The sequence below is a fragment of the Mastomys coucha genome, unplaced genomic scaffold, assembly GCF_008632895.1.
Source record: "Mastomys coucha isolate ucsf_1 unplaced genomic scaffold, UCSF_Mcou_1 pScaffold21, whole genome shotgun sequence".
Lineage (NCBI taxonomy): Eukaryota > Metazoa > Chordata > Mammalia > Rodentia > Muridae > Mastomys > Mastomys coucha.
The window spans coordinates 164,386,835-164,406,403 of NW_022196904.1; the positions used below are offsets into that span (position 1 = coordinate 164,386,835).

Here is a 19,569-nt window from a genome sequence, read left to right on the forward strand (position 1 = left end):
AAGGAGCTGAGGGGTTTGCAGCCCCTTAGGATGAACAACAATATGAACTAACTAGTACCCTCAGAGCTTCTAGGGACTAAACCACCAACCGAAGAGTACACATGGTAGGACTAATGGCTCCAGCAGTACATGTAGCAGAGGATGGCCTAATTGGTCACCAATGGGAGAAGAAGTCCTTGGCCCTGTGAAGGTTCTATGCCCCAGTGTAGGGGCATGCCAGAGCCAGGAAGGGGAGAGGGTGGGTTGGTGAGCAGGGAAGGGGGGAGGGAATATGGTTCTTTTTCTTTTGTTTTTCTTTTTTCTTTTTTTCTGGAGGGGAAACCAGGAAAGGAGATATCATATGACATGTAAATAAAGAAAATATCTTAAAAAAAAGAAGCCATTTTGTTCTTTCAATAGCTAAGAATTGGTCATGTCTCTTTCTCTCTGCTTCTCTGTTTTGCTGTTGGAAGCCCACCTGAGACCCTTAGCCACACCTGAACATTTGGCTATGGTCTTCCCGTGTACACGGGCCAAAGCCCGACTCAAATTGCTTATGTCCAGTCTGGAACACGAGATAAACATAAACAGAGCCTGCCAAATGGCTCAGCGTGTAAAGGTATTTGAGACTGAGCCTGATGACGCCTGGAGTTCCCAAGATGAAGGAGAGAAAAGCTGAAAGTTGTCCTCTCACTTCTGCACCTGAGCACTGACGCCCATGCGCCACCCCTCCACCCCCCTCGAGAACGTGACCCAGAAAGGAGAGGTCAGTGAGTTAGAGAGATTAGGGAGGGGTTCCTATAGAAGACGCGGGACTCGGATGTTGATTAACTCTGTTTTCTCCCTTTGTGTTCATCAAAAAATGCTACACGAGCCTACCCATAGCAAGATAGAATCTTTTGAGCATGCTGTAGTATTACGAATCATCATCCTTACATGCTACCCTTTTTATTCTTGGCACATTAGGGGCAGTCTTTGTTCCCTTGTTTGCTTTGAGCATTTTGCTGCTTCCCTGACCTGGTTAGGCGTAGGATCCTGTGTTCCTATTTACTCATGCATATCTGCATTTGCTTATTTTCCATCTCCTTAGATCATGGTTCATGGTCTAGAAAGCTCATCTCTTAGCTCAGTTTCCTTTGGGGGAGAAACGAGCCAGCTGTGGCCTGCCATGTTGTATGCAGCTGTACACACTACATCATAAACAGGCGTCTGGTAGCCATCAGGTCCAGGGATGGACTGGATCAGGCCAGAGGGACGCTCTCAGGGTCTGGTGGCAGACCTGTTCCTCTCTGCCTGACTGACCCAGGGCTTGGAGGAAGACACACAGGGCTGCCAGGAGCTTTCCTCAGGGCTCCTGTTCTTAGACCTAGCACGCCTGGCTCAGTGACAGTGACGCATGTGGGGGCAGGATTTATGCTACTTTTCCGGGGACTTTGGCAGCTTCTGCAGCTGTGGGGTGGCTCCTTCGTCTTCCCTCCCACACTAACATTCAAAGGGTGCTCATCTCTACCTCACCACAATTTAGCAGCTCCCTTTTTTGGAAGAGCAGTGCATGGCACATCTACCTGCCATGGCAAGCACGAACACTTTGGAGACATTAAATACTTAGAGCTTGTACTTTGCTCTCAGGCTTCTTCTTCTCCTCCTCTTCCACTTCCTCCTCCTCCTCCTCCTCCTCCTCCTCCTCCTCCTCCTCCTGCTCCTGCTCCTCCTCCTCCTTCTCTTTTTACCTATGCCAAATATTTTCATTTACTTTTAGTTATTTGTTTGACAAATAAAAATTGGACCTGTTTATCATGTGATACTTGATATTGGATTCACATATGGCTTAAAAGGATTGTTTAAATAGTGAAAATTAACCCCAGAGAGCTCTATGGGACGAAGAGGACTTTGCTCTTTAAGAAACCGACTGGGGCTGAAGAGATGGCTCACTGCTTAGAGCATTTACTGCTCTCTTAGAGGGTGGAGTTTGGTTCCCAGCACCCAGGTTAGTCTGCTCACAAACACCTGTGATTCCTTTTCTAGGGGATCTGTTACTCTCCTCTGGTCTTGAAAGGTACTCTGTACATAAGTGCGTGCATGTGCTCGCACACGAGCTCTCTCTCTCTCTCTCTCTTCTCTCTCTCTCTCTCTCTCCCTCTCTCTCTCTCAAATAGTACATATTTTTTTTTTAAAAGTATTCCTCTCATTTAAGGAAAACAAATTCAGAGCTTGAAGAGTTAAAATGTGAGACAGTTGGGTGGTGCTTGTGGACCCCAGGACTGTCAATAAGGAGTGGCTTTGGTTGCTTCCACTTTCAGGGTTGCACCGTGTGAGCTGCTCAGTCTCCAGAGTGAGCAGTGACAATATCAGGAGCACAGAGATGTCTCTATCAGGAAGAGAAAGAGGAGCCAGTTACCTCTGTGAGCTCTGAGGAAGATTTGCCTCCTGGGCCCACGTTTCTCCTGTGCAAAGTGAGAGATGTGGGCCATGCTAAATCCGCCTTGTGGCTACTGGTCGTGACTGTGTCTGTAGCACACCTCTGGGTACACGCTGCCTGTTTGGCAGTGTCGGCTGTGGCACCATCAGCCCAGCATCTTCTTCTTACCTTTGCCTCCAGATCATTCTAACAAAAAGGCCTTATTGGAACCACAGCATGAACATATATGTCAATGGGGTGCCTAGAATAATCACAGGCAGATTAAGGGATTTTCCAAACAAAGCCTGACTCCCGCAGGGTTCCTTCCCAAGGCAGCCCATCTGGGAGCTGTGTTTTCTATAACACGCTCTGTGTATCAAAACACACACTGTGAAACCTCACTGGCAGAATAACTTAGGCAGTCCTGTCATAAGCCTGCTTTTTTTCCTCTGTAAAATAAAGATAATAAGGGTCATAAGTTTGAGTATATCCTGGGTCACATAGCAAGACCCTGTTTCAACACACACATACACACACACACAAACACACACACACACACATACACACGCATGCATGTATGCGTGCACACTCACACACACACATACACACAAATATCTACTTCACAGGCATATTATAAGAATTAATGTGCTGGGCAGTGGTGGCACACGCCTTTAATCCCAGCACTTGGGAGGCAGAGGCAGGTGGATTTTTGAGTTCGAGGCCAGCCTGGTCTACAGAGTGAGTTCCAGGACAGCCGGGGCTACAGAGAAACCCTGTTTTGAAAAACCTAAAAAAAAAAAAGAATTAATGTTTCTAAAGTATGGAGGATAGCACCTGGCCCACAGAAAGTGCTTGTAAAATATCTAAGTACCTTAGGGCTTGAGAGGTGACTCAGTAGGTAAAACGCTCTCTGTGAAAGCACGAGGGTCCCCAGTGCTCGAGAAAAGCCAGTGTGGTGCCGCATCTGTAAGCCAGCAGTGCGGGGCCGATCCCAGAGGCTCACTGGCCAGCCAGTGCAGCTGAAACTCCAACCTCCAGACTCGATGACAGACCCTGCCTCTAAGAGGAAGATGGAGAGCCAAAGAGAACGAAACCCTGTCTGACCCTCTAGACTCTCCCCACATATGCATGGATAAGCACATCTTCACACACATGTGCACCTAAACATGATCACCAGGTACTAATGAAGTGGTTATAGACAATTGATTAAAATAAGTAAATGAACGGTCCCCAAATAGAACGAACTTATTTGGAAAAACTTGAGTTGGCAAAAGTCAGATTCATTTTCTTCTTTATTAGTAAGAATTTTAAAGGTGATATGCTACAGGAATATGTTGACCTGTGATGCCAACGAGTATTTATTGCATTTTCCCAAGCTTATCTGACTGTAGAATTTGTTTTAGTGAACTAACTAATATCACCTCAGGGAACTTGAGTGAATCTCACAGTTTGGGGAGTGTGGCTTCTTATATCAGGAATCCTGAGTTTAGCCTGCCCAACGTTCAACAAAGTTTTCTTTTTGCTGACTTAATCCCTAAGATGTTTTTATTGATGGAAATATCTGTTAACTTTCCTACTGTTCAGACCTTTCATATTTATAGGAAAGTGGCGTTTTTTCTATTTGTACGGTACTTGCTGATTTTACGGATGAAATGTAGACAGGGGGATCTTGCTAGGATCCGCAGCCCCAGCAGTGCTGACTGACTTGGACTTAGTGCAGCTGTTTCCTTCTCAGCGCGGGCAGCTCTGGAGGGTGAGTTTCTATCTCATCCTCTCCTGGTGACACAGTACTGATTCGATGAAGATGGAGAGATGGTTTGCATCTGAACGGAATGACCCTGTGGTGCCTAGGATAGAGTTGAGGATGTCTTGGAGTAAAGTAGAAATCTTCCCCCTGCATGCTTGGTGTGAACTGCAAACAAATCCAGTCTCTTTGGGCTCTCTCAATTCATCGTTCAACAGGACTGCTAAAGAGGTGAGCCTGCCACTGCAACAGGGGAACTGAGGGAGCCGGGAAGGGGAAAGCTAGACCTCCCAGGCATGTAGGTCCATTCCTCACTGAGTCTAAGGAAGAGCTACTTGGATTTATAGGGAGTAGATTAGGGATCAGGATCTCCCGGGACCGAGGACTAAGGTAGTGGCAGAGAATTAAGAGTATTTTCAGAGAATTAAGACAAAAACAACACCCATACATATTATCCATGTAATCAGTCTTACCTTTCTTTTCCCCAGATGGGAGTGAAATCTCCCCTAGTCTTCTTTCTGAGACTATCACCACATATATTTTATTGTTTTGTCTTTCCCATGAATCTTTGCTCACTCAACTCATCATTTCCCAGGGCTACTCAATAGGTGAGTGAGCCCCTTTTAGCAGCAAAATTGAAGTCACCTTGCCTTGACACCTTACTGATATTTAAAGGCCAAAACAAGAAAATATCACACAGACACATCCCACTTTGGACTTTCTTTCCATTCTGCCTACATTTGTTCTGTCAGGGCATTCGGGGCTCTTAGATTGCATTTAAAGTAGTCTCGAGTGCTTACTTTGAGTTCATTGCTTTTCATACCATGGCCGTTGGGGTAGACATGATCTCCTCTGGAGACTAATCTATTTGAGGGTGGGGTCTGTGCTGATTTAATCTCAGACACATATGGATAAATCTGTACTAAAATAAATTTTTGTGAAAATGAACTCAACTTTACTACTATGGTGAAAATTTTTTAAGTGTCAAAATTGAAGGTGCATACATCTCTTGCTATTTGGTTTGCACTGGTTATAATTAGTCTCTTCTGGGATGTTTACATTATGAGCTTTTCTTTCCTTAAGCTTCACAAATATGGAATCGTGTAAACATGTCTGAGAATGGCATCCAAGATCCTTCATCCTCAGAGCTCACAGTATCCTTAGGGCACACAGAGATGCTCATAAACTGCCTGACTTCCCTTTGAAGTGAAGCAGAATCTATACAAGGATTTCTCAGTCTCTTCATGGTTAACATTTCATGCTAGAGAGTTCTTTGTTGTGGAGAGCTATCTTGTGCCTGGAAACATGTGTAGCAGTGCCGAGCATCTATCTACCAGATCCAGCAGCACTCTTCTTCACTGTCCAGCTCACTCTGGAACTGTGATAACTCAAAGGTCTCCAGACGTTGAGAAATGTAGCCAAGTCACTTGTGGTTCAGAAGCCCAGGTCTGGAGGTCACCTGTCTTCTTCAGTGAGCTCAGTGACGCACGCATCTTTTTACTAACTGAGAGGATATCTGTCTGTTATCTGGGACTTGCAATGAAGAAAGGTAGCCCGACAGGCTTCCGAGAAGTAAAAGCAGCTAGCGAACTTCACTCCCAGAGCTGTCAGAAATAAGCCGGGAGACGCGTAACATAAAAGGGGCAAGCAGAGACTGCTGGAGAGGTGTTATTCAGTTGTGTGGGGGCCGGGGGAGGACAAAACCTGGATATGTCTAGGCTGTCCTGCAAGGGCACTCACTGTAAAGCTTGAGAACACTGCATTAGACAGGCGGGCTTAACTATGTTAAAGATGTTTATTTTCATATAACCACAGATACTGTATTAACTAGCACAAAAATGGAACCAAGCTGTACTGTAATAAAACGCACTGGACTTTAGCTTAGCTTTTTTTTTTTTTTTTTAAACTAAACACTAACACAATCCATATGTTCATGGGGGCAAAATATCTTCATAGAGTAGAAGGTTGATGATGCTGACTTGAGTAAATCCATAGGGCCTAGCCGATGTGAAAGCAGTGTGGGCCCCCAGGACATGGATGGCCCCTTCTGCAGTGAGCAAGGTGTGCGCGCTTGCTTTCTTTCCTGACCCAGAAGATGCTTTTGAGACTTACAAGGAAGACGAAAGAGGAGAGCCAGCTTTGATAAGGCACTATTTGGCAGAAGAACAGAGTAAAGTGCATTGTAATTGCTTCTAAATTAGTTATCTGATTTGGGTCTGTGTTTTTAGAAACAAAGCCCTAAAACTCTTAACCCCTAACTTCCCAGTTACAGTGCAACAAAAACCACAGAAGCGATCAGTGGCCGGCTGATACTTTTTGTGGAAAGAATGCAATTTCTTCTGTTCTGTCTGCCTTCTATCACCTAGCAGCAGTGTGCAATGCACTTACTGATTGAAAGGGCTTGCAACCCAGTCTGGGAAGGCATCTGGATGGCCTGTGCATCATGGCACACAAAAGATTTTCTTATTGCTTACTGAAGTGGGAACAGGAGGGTACAGGAGGGAACAGGAGGGTACCCCGATGCAGCAAAGACCCCTGGAAAGACTTTCTTTCTTTCCTTCTTAGGAACTGGAGAAGCTGGTAGTGTGGAGCTTGCTTGAATGAGGCAGAACCGAAATGATACCAAGGGGATCTCTGCTGAAAACGGACAATCCAGTTTCCTGCTGGTACTGTGTGTCCTCAATTTAAAACAACAACAACAACAACAACAACAAAGACAAAGAGGGAGATGAGAGGGAGAAAAAATAGGAAGGGAAGAAGTCAAAGTATGGTTATTTGCAGACAACATGCATCTGTCTGTCAGAGATCCCACCAACTCGGACCTCAAAGACGCTTAAGCTATGTGACAGAGTATGAAGTTAACATGTGAGAAGCCTGAACCCTTCCTACTTACAATGACAAATGTGCTGAGGAGGAAGTCGGGGAAACAGCCCCTACTTACGATTGTCTAACAAAATAAAACAAAACCTTGGCATAAACCTAACCAAGGACATGAGAAACCTCTATAATCATGGATCAGAAGAATTAAGAATTGTGAAAATGGCTGTATTACCAAAAGCTATCTGCAAAGATAAGGACATTTCCATCAAGATGCTTCATTGAAACAGAACCCCTCCCCCCCACAAAAACCCAAAGAACCCCAAACCCTAACATTCACCAAGGAAGCACGAAAGACCCTGGTTAGCCAAAGCAACCTTGTGCAACGAGAATCATGCTGGGGATGTCATGGACCTACTTTCAAGTTATATTACAGTTATGATAAAAAGCCAGCGTGAAACGCTATAAAAACAGATATTCATATCAGTGTAATAGAAGAGAGGATCTAGATAGAAGCCCACACAGACTTAATTTTAAAGATGCCAAAAACGTACACTGGGAAAAGATCATCTCATCGACAGTGGGTCCTGGCAAGCTTATAGCTGTCTACAGGTACAAAACTGAAATCAGGGTTCTTTTGCTCTGTACAGAAATCAAGTCCAAGCGGATCAGAGACCTTAACCTATGACGGACACTCTCATATAGGAAAAAATAGGGGAAACCACCTGAGAATCAGTATACGCTAGGACTTTCTGAGTAAGAATATGGGGATTCATAAAATTGAAAGGCCTCAGCATAACAAAGGTGCAATTATGTGTGTAAAGAGATGGTCCACAAGACGGGAGAAAAATGTTGGCAACTATCCACCTATTAGAGAATTAGTGTTTAGAATATACAAAGAACTAAAAAGACTAACTAAGAAATCCAGCAACCCAACAAGGCTATTCAAATGAGAGGTAGTTCTCAAAAGATGAAATAGGAATGGCCAATAAACCTATGAAAAATATGTTCAAGGTCAGTAGCCATCAGAGAAATGCCAATTAAAACTACATTGAGATTCCATCTCAACCTAAGCAGAGTGGCTGGCTGGTGGTCATGAGGAAAACAAAGGACACCCAGTGTTGACAGAGACGTGGAATGACAGGAGACAGCATACACCTCTGGTGTGAAGGTAAACCGGTCCTGTCACTACGCAAACCACAAAAAAAGAAAAACAGATCAAACCTGCCATAACACCTATCGATGAGACTCTTGGATATTTCTCCAAAGACTACAAATGAATGTAGCACAGAGAAACTTGCACGTCAGTGTTTAGGCAGCCCGGTTCACAAGAGAGAAGCCATAGAACTAGTCTTGGTGCCTGTCAATAAAGGAACAAATAAAGTATGTGTGTGTTTGTGTGTGTGTGTATGTGTGTGTGTGTATGTGTGTGTGTGATTCTTTTTATAGCCCCAGTTATGTCATTTGTGGAAAAATAGTTACACTGGAAATAATGTATTTTAAGCAAATTAAGTCAGTCTCAGAACATCAAATACTATGTTTTCTGTCATTTGTGGTCCTATATATATGACACCAGTGTAGAAGTGAAACTCTTTAGGGGAACAAGGGTGATTGAGAGGAGGGGGATGGGCAGTGAGAAAGAGGAGTAGAGGAATGCTCAAAGTAATTATCCACTTGAATGAAAATGACCTTATATGACCCAGTTTAATAAAATAAAAATGAAAACAAATGTATTTACACCTCCACAGTAAAAATGACACCTTTATTGCAATGGCACAAGAAGAAGTAACTGTAGCTCTACCCAGGGATGCCATGCCTCTGGAGGCTTCTCCTGGCTTTCTGCAATAAAGTCTGGCTCCAGAACCTTCTGATGATCTATGTTTCTAGAGACTTCCATTTCTCCTGGCTTAGGACATTCATTCCTATTGGTCAAGCAGTGAAGCTGGCGTTTGTATTTATAAACCAGATGTGTACTTCAAACACCAAATGGGGACTATGAGACCCAAATGCAAAGGAACACGGTTTTTACAGAGATTCGCCAAATGCTGCTTTTGTAGGTAGGTGGTTGAACTTCTGAGGCTGAGGGATCTCTTTATAGCCAGGCTTGCCTAATATTTTGGCATCCTACAATTTTGTATACTTTTTAAGGAAAAGGAAGGGGAAAGTGGGAGGGAGGGAGGGCTTGTCTTTCATTATCGCGGTTGGAGAAATGAGGAAATGTGGTGTTTTATTCCTAGACAAAGTCCTCTGTAGCAAATCTTTTGACAGTTAGTGGGATTTTAAAGATCGTCTCTTCCCACTCCACCTGCTTTATGTAACCAACCTTCCACGAGAAAATGTCTTTGGTAGACACAATTATTGGCTTTAGTTCTTTAGTAGTTCTCTCATACACACCCTTCCCATGTGCTATCAGAGTCCTCACAAAAGCAGAGTCACTTCCCCTTGGCCTTTTGCCTTGGTTTGGCCAACGGCGTATGGGCATTGGTGGCCACATGCCAGTTTTACTGTCTGGTTTTATTCTGGTAGTTGTTTCCACTCAGCCAGAGTCCCAGATGAGTCTAAGGAGCTCAGAGCATCCCGATGTATAGCTGTAGACACAGACACTCAGTTGGGCCCAGCTCTGATGAACTATTTTAGACTTGTGAGAAAGAATGGGTGGCTATTGTTTTAACTCATCAAATTTAGAACCAATTATTTGTTATACAGTAATAACTAAATGATATCATGTCCTTTCTCTTGTTATCTTATTAATTTGTATAGTAATTATCAGCCTATCATGTTTATAAAGAAGTGGATGGTTTTTCTAGCTTCTTACAAATGCTATGAGAGCTGATTCTGGACATCACCCTCCATAATGCATGTTGCTATGGAGGCCAGCTCTTCTTTCTAGTTAATGATGACTCTGGGGAATGGTCATGCATTCCACTCTCTATGTTTACTACAACAACTTTGAATGTGAGATTAAAGTTGGGATACAACTTGTGATTAGTCAAGCTTCTGTCAATCACTATGCAGCCTTGGCCAAGCCATCTAATCTCTCAGGATCTCTATTCCCTCATATATTGAGGTTGGTAGGAGGACATTATTAGAATGTACCAAGACAATACTCAGCCATGTTCATTGCCATTCTATTCACAATAGCTAGGAGAGTGAAACAACCTAAATGTCCTTTAACTGGTGAATGGGTAAAGAAAATGTGCTACATATACATGCTGAAATACTATTCTATTGTAAAGGAAAAAAATGAAATCAGAAAATTTGCAAGTAAACGGATGGAACTAGAAAAGACCATACTGACTGGGGTAGCCCAGACCCAGGAAGATAGATGCCACAAGTTCTCTCTTATCTGAGGTTCCTGGCTCCAAATCTTTAGATGGTGGTTTTAATCTGAAGAAACTGTAGAAACCAGGACAGTAAAAAGAGACCATGGGGTAGAAGAGGAGGAACAGCAAGTGGAGTAGCAGGATACAAACAACTTGAAGAAGGAAATGGGAAAATGGGGGGTTGTGGTTAATTAGAAAGAGGACAGAGATAAATACAGAAAAGAAGGCTAAACTAACAATAAGAATGTCCGAAAAATCACGAAAAAGTCATATTTTAAACCTATATACTTAAATTACATATAATTCGTGTCTCTGTGCATATACATATACTTTAAAGGAAAATTTCCCCTTGGAATTGTTGGTCAATGTTGTCTAAGAGACTCCCCAAACATTATAGACTATTGTTGTTGCCATTGGTCGTCTCCCAGAGGTTGAAGGCAAACCCCTCTTAGTGAAGACAGTATGTATTCAGACACAGGACCCAGAAGTCCAATCTAGATCTGCCCTAAAGCCTTCTTCACTGAGGACTAGCTTTCATGGGACAAGAAGGTGCCATGTAAGCTTCCAAGGGAGGGAGTCAACGAATAGTCCACTCAGCTATGTTGCCTATGAACTACAACGATGACTAGCATGGTACTATATCCCTAAGAGCACAGTAGTGGCATGCATAGCTTGGTGATAACCAGCAGTTCTTGAATAGAATTTAAGACCAGTTCAACTAGAAAGAAATCATGCCTGGTGTGGGGAATCTATTCAACAACCCAAGACTAGAGAAGTTATAGATCTTGGAGAGGAACCTACAACCCACCACTTTACCCAGATAATGCGTAACTACATTCCAAATTTTCATCCTTCGGCTCACAAGGTCTCTTTCCTCATCCATATTTTTCTCTCTTTGTAACAAATGGAGATCATTACAGAAAACCATGAGAAGATCAACTTGTACAAAAAGAGATGACCATGTGGTGCTCCTCCCCAACTGATACATCCACAATACAGCTCCTGGACCTGAGGTACAGGGATTGTAGAGGTATGGTAGGTGGACAGTTTGAAGCTAGAAAATCAGGAAGTTTACTGTACGAGTATGTCCCCTCATACATTATTTCAGGGCTGGCCACTTGGTATTGGATCAATAGTTGGAATCGTCTTTCCTGAGGAAGACTATTATTTCTCTGGCTCTCAGCACTTAATTACCCATAGTTCTTTGTCTGGAGTTGAGGCCCCATGAAATTTCTCCTCTCTGTATTAGCATGTCCATTGCTGTCATCTTTGTTCAGCTCTGGTTTAGGTAGTCATGTTGATGAAACTTCTTAAGAGTAGCTTCCCTGAAATGTATATTTATATTTAGGAATATACATATTCACACATATTATATCTACAACTAAGGAAATAGAGGCCATAAATTTGAGAGACTGAGCAATGTGGGGGTTATGTGGGAGAGAGGAAAGGAGGAAAATGATGTAATTATTTTGTAGCTTTAAGAAAAAAAATTTAAAAAGTGTTTTACCCCTACCAAGACTTAACTAAATGGAAGCTGTTCTATCTTTGGAAACCTGGTCACCTTCACACGGTCATCTCTTCCTTACAGCCTAATATGGCACTTTCCTTGGGTACTTTCTGGGGTCCAACTGTTTGGGTCTGATATTGTGTCTTTCTCCTCTAGTTCTCCTCATTCAGCAAACTTCTTTCCCATGGTAGGTGTCAATCAGTCAGCTGTCCTTCTTGGATAGATGAATCTTTGTACTCAAAACCAGCGGTGACCATAATAATTAGAACAATTATAGTCAATTACAGAATGCTTTCTTGGTTCAAATATGGGTGATCTCATTTGCAACTCATGACAAGGTCTTAACCCTCAATGTGATTTTACTTAGAGATAAGGACTTTAGGAGATAATTAAGGAGGTTAAATTAATTCATAAGTGTGTGGTCTGCTCCTAATTCAGTGTGATTGATGGCCTTCCAAGGAGCTCTCTCTCTCTCTCTTTCTCTCCCTCTTTCTCTCTCTCTCTCTCTCTCTCTCTCTCTCTCTCTCTCTCTCTCTCTCTCTCTCTCTCTCTCTCTCTCTCTCTCTCCTGAGATTGCACAGAGGAAAATCCAGTGAATGATATGATGAGGCCCTGGTCTTCTACAAACCAAGGAAGGAGCCATCACCAGAAAGCCTGTCACCAGAAAGCCATCCTGCAGGAGCCTCGATCATGGTGTCTAGGCTCCGGGATGATGAGATAATAAGCTTCCATTGTTTAAAGCATCAAGTCTGACGTTATGTTAAGGAAACCCAAGCAAGTGAGTCACACTATTTGGTTGATATGATCACCAAGTCCATTTTTATAGGTCAGAGAACTGAAGCTCAGAGAGATGGCGTAACTGACTGGTGAGCTGCTTCCAGCAAACATCTCCCCGAGGCTGTATTCTACTGAGGAGTACAAAGCTCTGAAGTATCTTCACGTATTGCAGACAGCTTTCAGGCTCTGCAACCTCCAACTTATGGATGGCCAGAAGCTGAGAAAGCACTCCTAGCTTTATGCTGGGATGTGGGTAGTGAGCAAGAATTTAGCCCAGGAATAAGGCTTCCTCAGAGAGTAGCCCAACGACACAAGGTCGGCTACCTGGGCAAAAAGAACCCAAACGATATATGGGTTGTTTCTTTTATGTTTGTGGCAGCAATAAATTCTTTATAGTGTAAGTAGTTCCATTTGATGCATATTTTATCATGCCTCATGTCTGACATAAGGAAAATGTCTAGTTACTTAATAAATTTTTTAATATTAATAAAAAGATAAAAGACATTTCTAAAACATTTCTCAGTTTACCTCTCCTTGGTAATGCCAACCTCTCTCCTGATACTTACCCGCTGGGACTATCTCCCCACTGTGACAATAAAAACCAGTATCCAGATAGTCCAAGAGCTCCCGGAAGCAAAGCTGTGCTCCCCTCCTTTGCATAGGAACCAGCCTCTGATGAGAAGGAAAGCATTTGGCTCAGTGTGGATCTACAGGGAATGGTAGTGTCTGTGAAGGAGGGGGCTCCCAGCTCCTTAGGGTCTTCTGCTTGGCAGGCAGAAGGTCACAGAATTACAATATGCCATGATGATGGAGAGCAGAGGTGCTGGACAGACGTGGAGAGCAGAGAGCCGAGGCGTGGAGAGCAGAGAGCCGAGGCACTGGGGAGTCTGGAAGCAGATATCAGGACACCCAGATGTCACAGAAGTCATTGTCTGGCCAGAGGACCCTGCAGAAGGCTCAGGGTGTCCTGGCTCTTTACATTTGACTTATACCTCACTTGTAAGAAGTGGAGGGGACCATAAATGACCCAAACAAGATGAAATGATGAAGAGAAAAAAAACAGTCAAGATAAGAAGGCAGTGTTGAGGAACCATAAGCTGGCTGATCTAAAATTCTCCCTTTCCCACTTCCCAGCATAGTAATAGACCCCTGGGGATCGTTATACCAGTAACGGACAAAGTAGAAGACTACATTTTCTTTGCACATTCAAAGAAGAATGTGAGCCCCTGAGTCACCTAGTAGTAACAAGAATGACAGGTATGTTGGAATTAGATGCTTTCTGAATGCTAAAGAAGTATACCAGGCTTATGGTATTTAACCTTTCAGGCAGCAGACCCATAGGGCAAATGTTTCCAGTCACGGCCTGCTCCTCACTTACGAGAGTCATTTTATTGGTTCAAGAGATGGCCCTTGTGTACAAACCCAGGCAGAATGACTCCTGTCCCCATATCTCTCAGGCCTCTGCCACACTGCCTTCTTACAACGGGGTGCTTTGTGTCTGGGTCTCAAACCCATTCATTTATTCCTTTCGTGGTTCTTGTGGAAAAATCGTGCCATTCCGTCTCTTATCTGCCTCCATGTTTAAAGAGCCTTTCCAGCATTTAATTCCTACTGAGTGCCGACTTCTATTCTCTGGGGAGCTGAAATACTCTCAACAACAGAGAAAGAACTAAAGGGAGCATTTGTTGTAGTAAATTATTCATGGTAAAGAATTTGCTACACTCGGGGCAACAAAGACTCGTTTGTGTGTGGACTCCAAGGGTGGCATCTGGGTCACGCTGGATACCATAAGCAGAGGCCTGAACAATGAACTTATCTCTCAGCCCCCTGAAGAGACTGATGGGACAATGCTTTGTAGACTGAGTTACTGACCACTCAGCTTTCCCAGGACCACTGTGTTCTAAAACAGGAAGGACTGGGCATTTTCAGAGATAAAATCAATTACATTAAAATGAGTCTTTTTGTCATTGTTGTTGTTGTTTCTCTGCTGTAGAATTCCCTTTGAAAACAGCTTTTGTTCTATTTACAGTGTCTTCATTACCATGACCAGCCTTAGGAATTCACTTCTGGTCTGAGTCCATGAAATGCAAGTTAGATATCCCTAGTGTAGCCATCAACTTAAGGTGGCCAAATTCTCAGAATTTCAGGGGGCAACCCAACAACAGCTCAGTATTAAAGAAGTCCCGGGTACTGATAGATTTAAGGGGCTGGAGAAAAAAAAGACTCATCTCCTACATGAAGGGTAGCTGTGCCAGATTAAAAATGACTGGAATTCTGACACCCTTACTCCAAAGCATCGAGTTCCTAGTTCTTTTGAATCTGGGTTGGTCTGTGATAGTCTGACCAAAAGAGTACACGGTAAAAAACGATGCACCCTGGCTCTGAGTCCACCTCTGAGTAGTCTCCTTCTGTCTTGATCCGGCTAGACACTGACCTCCATGTTAGATGGCTGACTACCTTCAGGTGGCTGTGCTGTGAGGAAAAGCAGCCATAGCAGGGATTGTACCAGGTGTGTGTGTGTGTGTGCGTGTGTGTGTGTGTGTGTGTGTATGAGGGAAGGTGAGGGGGAGGGAAAGCGAATTCAGCAACTGTGTAAAGGTAAGGAGGGACCCCTCAGTCTCAGAAGAGTGTCCTTCAGACACAGCTGTTGAGCTGATGCCCAAAAGACATGGAGAAAAATCACCCGGATAAATCCCTTCAAAATTCCTAACCTACCTTGTGCATAAACAAGATGGCTGCTTCTAGGTCTGGTTGTTGTGGGACATGAAGTTGGGTACCTTCCCCAAATGCTCTTCATCTTACTTTTTGAGACAGGGGCTCTCGTTGAACCTGGAGCTCACCTTCAGCTAGCCTGCCTGGACAGTGAGCATTCAGCATCTTCCCGTCTCCTGCTCCCCAATGCTGAGATTACAGTCCTGTGATTACAGTCCTGTGCTGCACCCAGCTTTTACATCGCATATGGGTCAAACTCTTATCCTTATGCTTACACAACAAGAACTTTAGGAACGGAGACAACTCCTTAGCCCCCATCTTCAAATTTTAAAAATGTAGAGTTTTATCTCTTCTTTGAAAAGTTCATGCACATGTACAATATCACTTGATCATAGTCACTCCTCTTGATTCCCCCCAACTGCCCCCAGGAGTGCACATCCCATCTCCTCCCAATTTCATGTCCTAGTCTCTCTCTCTCTCTCTCTCTCTTTCTCTCTCTCTCTCTCTCTCTCTTAATTTACTTAGTCAAATGAAGTGCTGCCTGAATTCTCTTGGGTAATGGGGAACGTGACAATGGCTCCAATCCTAAAGAAAAGTGTCTCCCCAGAAGCTCTCAACTGCCAATAGTTCCTTAGCTAAGGATGGGCCCTCCGGAACTCTTCCCAGATCATTGCTAGAAAACTTAACTGGGTTGATCTTACACAGGTCTTGTGTCAGTAATTTTAGCAGCTGTGAGTGCATATGTACAAACAGCCTTATAGTCTCTAGAGAACAGGATTTCACAGTATCCCTCCCCACCCTCTGGCTCTTACATGTCTTCTGTCACATTTTCGGTGATGCTGAGCCTTGGAGAGAGGGGCTTGATATAGCCACCCAACTGCAGAGGAACACTCATCCTGGTTTATTCTCAGTTCTTTGGACAGTCATGTGTCTCTGAATTAATCACTAACCACTGTAATAAAAAGCTTCTCTGACCAGGTCAGAGGCAGTAAAAATCTACAGATATAAGCATATTTAGAAGGTAGTTTAACAGTTATGATCATTCAGAGAAATACCAATGGGTTCTCCTTCAAGATCCATAGCTTCTCTAGCCATAGGTTTTGACCATGTTTATAGTACAAACATAAATTCCCTCCTGTGGAATAGATCTCACATCCAATCAAGAGAGAGACTGGTTACCTCTCATAAACAATCTTATATCAGTGGACCATACCATATCTTGCCTGGCAAGTCAGTTTTGTAGTACATAGGGCCCAGTGTTGGATAAGATATTGATATTTCCCCCCCACACACAAATAACCTGAATAGTACCTTCTAGCACCACAAAAGCTATTCAACATGGAGCATTTCCTGGTCAGTTTAAAGCTGATTTCTATGTGTTTTGCAACCAAAGAATATGATGTCACCAGCAATAGGCTCTTACTATTTAGTTATGATGAACAACAAAGAGTTTGTGCAATTTGGGTGTCTCTGGGGCCTCTCTGCTATTCTTCAAATTTATATGAAGATATTTATCACCTCCATGAAGTTTGCAGACTGTGTCTCCATTCCCTTTGTCTTCTCCCTGAACCCGTACTCCATGCAGGGTTCCTTCTCAGAAGACTCAGCTAGGTCTCCGGGTAAAGCACCCTTCCTTTATCTTCCTGCTACCTCAGCCACGGGCAGAATTTATTCAATTTCAAATGTGGCAAGGCCACAAAGGATATAGGGATTCTTGTTATCAAGTTTCCTTCCTTAAGGATAGGTGCTTGGATTGTTCCACCAAGGACCCAAGAAAGGGTGTCTCTCAAGAAAGCAAGACTAAGTTGGGGCAGGTTCTCTATTCCCTGGCTCACCTGGCATCTGCGGTCCTCTGCTTCACCTTACAACTGCATATAGATGTACCTGGGTGCCCTCGGGTTCTTGGCACATAAAGCTGTGTTCCTGTGGACACATGTTCTGTGCCGAACTTTTGAATGAAAAGAGTGGGTTGAGTCACAGAACAGGACAACTCTACTTGCTCCCTCAGCTTAATTGGTTTTGATGAGGAAAACCTTAAGATGCAAGCTCTCTTGTTGAAGAATTTGATAAAATCATTTCCCAAACACCTGTCCCTGTCCTATTCAAGGAAAAACCCATCACCACCCACAGACCATTCTCCCAAAAGGGGAAAGAAATGAAAAAGATCCATCTGCATAAATGATGGGAATCTTAGGCACAGTGAGAAAACTGGGGAAAAAAGTTAGAAGTGATCCCAAATGAATAGACGGAGAGGGAATAACTAATGAATTTTAGGTTCTAAACCTTTGACTGGAATACTCCAGAGAGTCCCAGGGAGCCATTGTTAAGGAAGGGTGTAAGAGCTGTGTCCTGGACCTACCTCATAAAGCTTGGAGGTGGAAATGGCTTCCACAGGCCTCTTTTGTTTACTGAAGTCTGAGAATGATTGCCCTTGAGTTATTTTCTAATAGAGTTCATGAGGCATATTTGTGACAGTAAGCTCTGACTTACTGTCTTCTTAAAGACACACACAAGAAGGAGGTGTGGGTGGGGAAAGGGGGGGAGAGAGTTAGAGAGAGAGTGAGAGAGAGAGGGGGGGGAAGGAAGAGGAGTTTCTGAGCTCCTAATGGGGAGGGGGAGGGCTATGAAGAGAGGCTAATTTAAATCTTTATGTGTGGTTTTTAGACCTCAAGAAACCACTGCACACCCACTTCCCTACCTTATCTTCTTCCTTTAAAGCTGCTGCTATGCATGACTCGCTCCTGCCTTGCCCCCTTTGGGTTTTTGGGCCACAAGGGAAATTCCCAGGTGCAAGTACATTTGGTCTTCTGCCTCAGGAAAGACTCTGATGTGGATCTTTGAAGAGGGAGGAACTTAAATATTAAAGGATCCAGCAGGTGCCAATAGAGTTGAGCCAGCAGTCCCAAAGGGGAGTTTGTTTTCAACATAAATACTAATAATGCAGTAATTGTGGGGCAAGGATCTCCAGTATGCGGAGTGTTCTGTTCTGATCAGCTCCGGAGGGATTCCTGGTTGGGAAAGTCAAGCAAATATGAGAAAGCAGTGAGGGGTGACTCGTGCTGGACCACATGCCTTTGTCTCCATCCTGACAAGTGGTTTGGGGCCTCATTTCCATTTAACTCAGCTTCAGGGCCTTCTGCAAGTCTTCTCCATTGGAGCTAAAATGTTAGAGCTGACGAGAAAGCTGGAAAGGCATCAAATAAAAATGGCTCCTTTTATTCCTTACTCAGCAGCCTACGCTCTCCCTTCTTTTTTCAAAACCTTTTTATTTTATGAGGGTTTTGCTTGCATGTATGTGTGCACAACCACATGTGTTCAGGTGACTTCCAAGGGCAGGAGAGGTTATAGGTGGTCACGAATCACTACATGGGTGCTGAGAACTGAACCTGGGTCCTCTGCAAGAGCAACATGTGCTCATAACCACTGAGCCACCTGTCCAGTCCCCTTTTCCCCAGCCTTCAAGATTTAGTTCAAGTGCCAGATGCTCAATGAAGCACATGCTATGTTCCAGTTATTAAATTACAATATTAAGGTAATTATAATTAATATTACAATTACATAATATATAAGGGTGTACAAGTAAATAATATACTAGTTTTAAAACCCTAGTGGCCCCAAACTTTAGGAGCTATGTCATTATTATCTACATAAAGCAATCCTGGCTGGACAAGAACAGCAGCCACAGTATGCCTATGTCTTACCCAGCCCTTCCAGGCATTATGTTTAGTCTTCCAAAGTGGTATTTAATGCTCACCACCATTGGGAAGGCATATGTTCTCTATTGGCTTCTGAGGAAGTGAAGTCTCACCAAGCCAGTACCTGGAAAGACAGCAACTTGAACCCAGAACTCATTTTTCCCCAGTCAGCAAGTCACTTCCTATACGATGGGATTCTGAACTTTGGAGAGTACAATGATGTGTTCTGTCTTTTAAGAAAAGTCAGTGTTTTGCATATGGAATGTGTGTGTACATACGTTGTCACCTGTGTTTGCACACATATTGGCACCTATGCGTGTATGAGTGTCAAAGTCAGTTGCTGGCGTGTATGAGTGTCAAAGTCAGTTGCTGACACCAGGCACCTCACTGGACCCAGAGATTGCCAGTTTGGCTGGTCCAGCTTGCCATGGAGATGGCTTCTGCCTCCCTTGAGCTGCCATTGCAGATAGGCCAGTAGTCCCACAGGGCTTTTGGATGGGATCCTTTTCTCAGGCTTGCAATGGGCAATGCTATATTGACCAAGCCAGCCTGCAGTGTTCTACCTTTAAACAAAGAAACAAGAAAACAAACAAACAAAAATATCAATGAATGATGAG

The 19,569-nt window shown here is 43.6% G+C and overlaps 1 long non-coding RNA gene across 1 annotated transcript in view; it reads right to left on the reverse strand.

The window, feature by feature from the left end:
- LOC116103750 overlaps positions 1-13,405 on the reverse strand; it is a 16,631-nt gene extending 3,226 nt beyond the window's left edge. The window contains exons 1-2 of the long non-coding RNA XR_004123569.1: positions 13,112-13,405; positions 11,456-11,586 (exon numbers count right to left, since the gene is read on the reverse strand). This is a non-coding gene — a long non-coding RNA (uncharacterized LOC116103750). The remainder of the gene's footprint in view (positions 1-11,455; positions 11,587-13,111) is intronic.
- Positions 13,406-19,569: the final 6,164 nt, after the last annotated feature.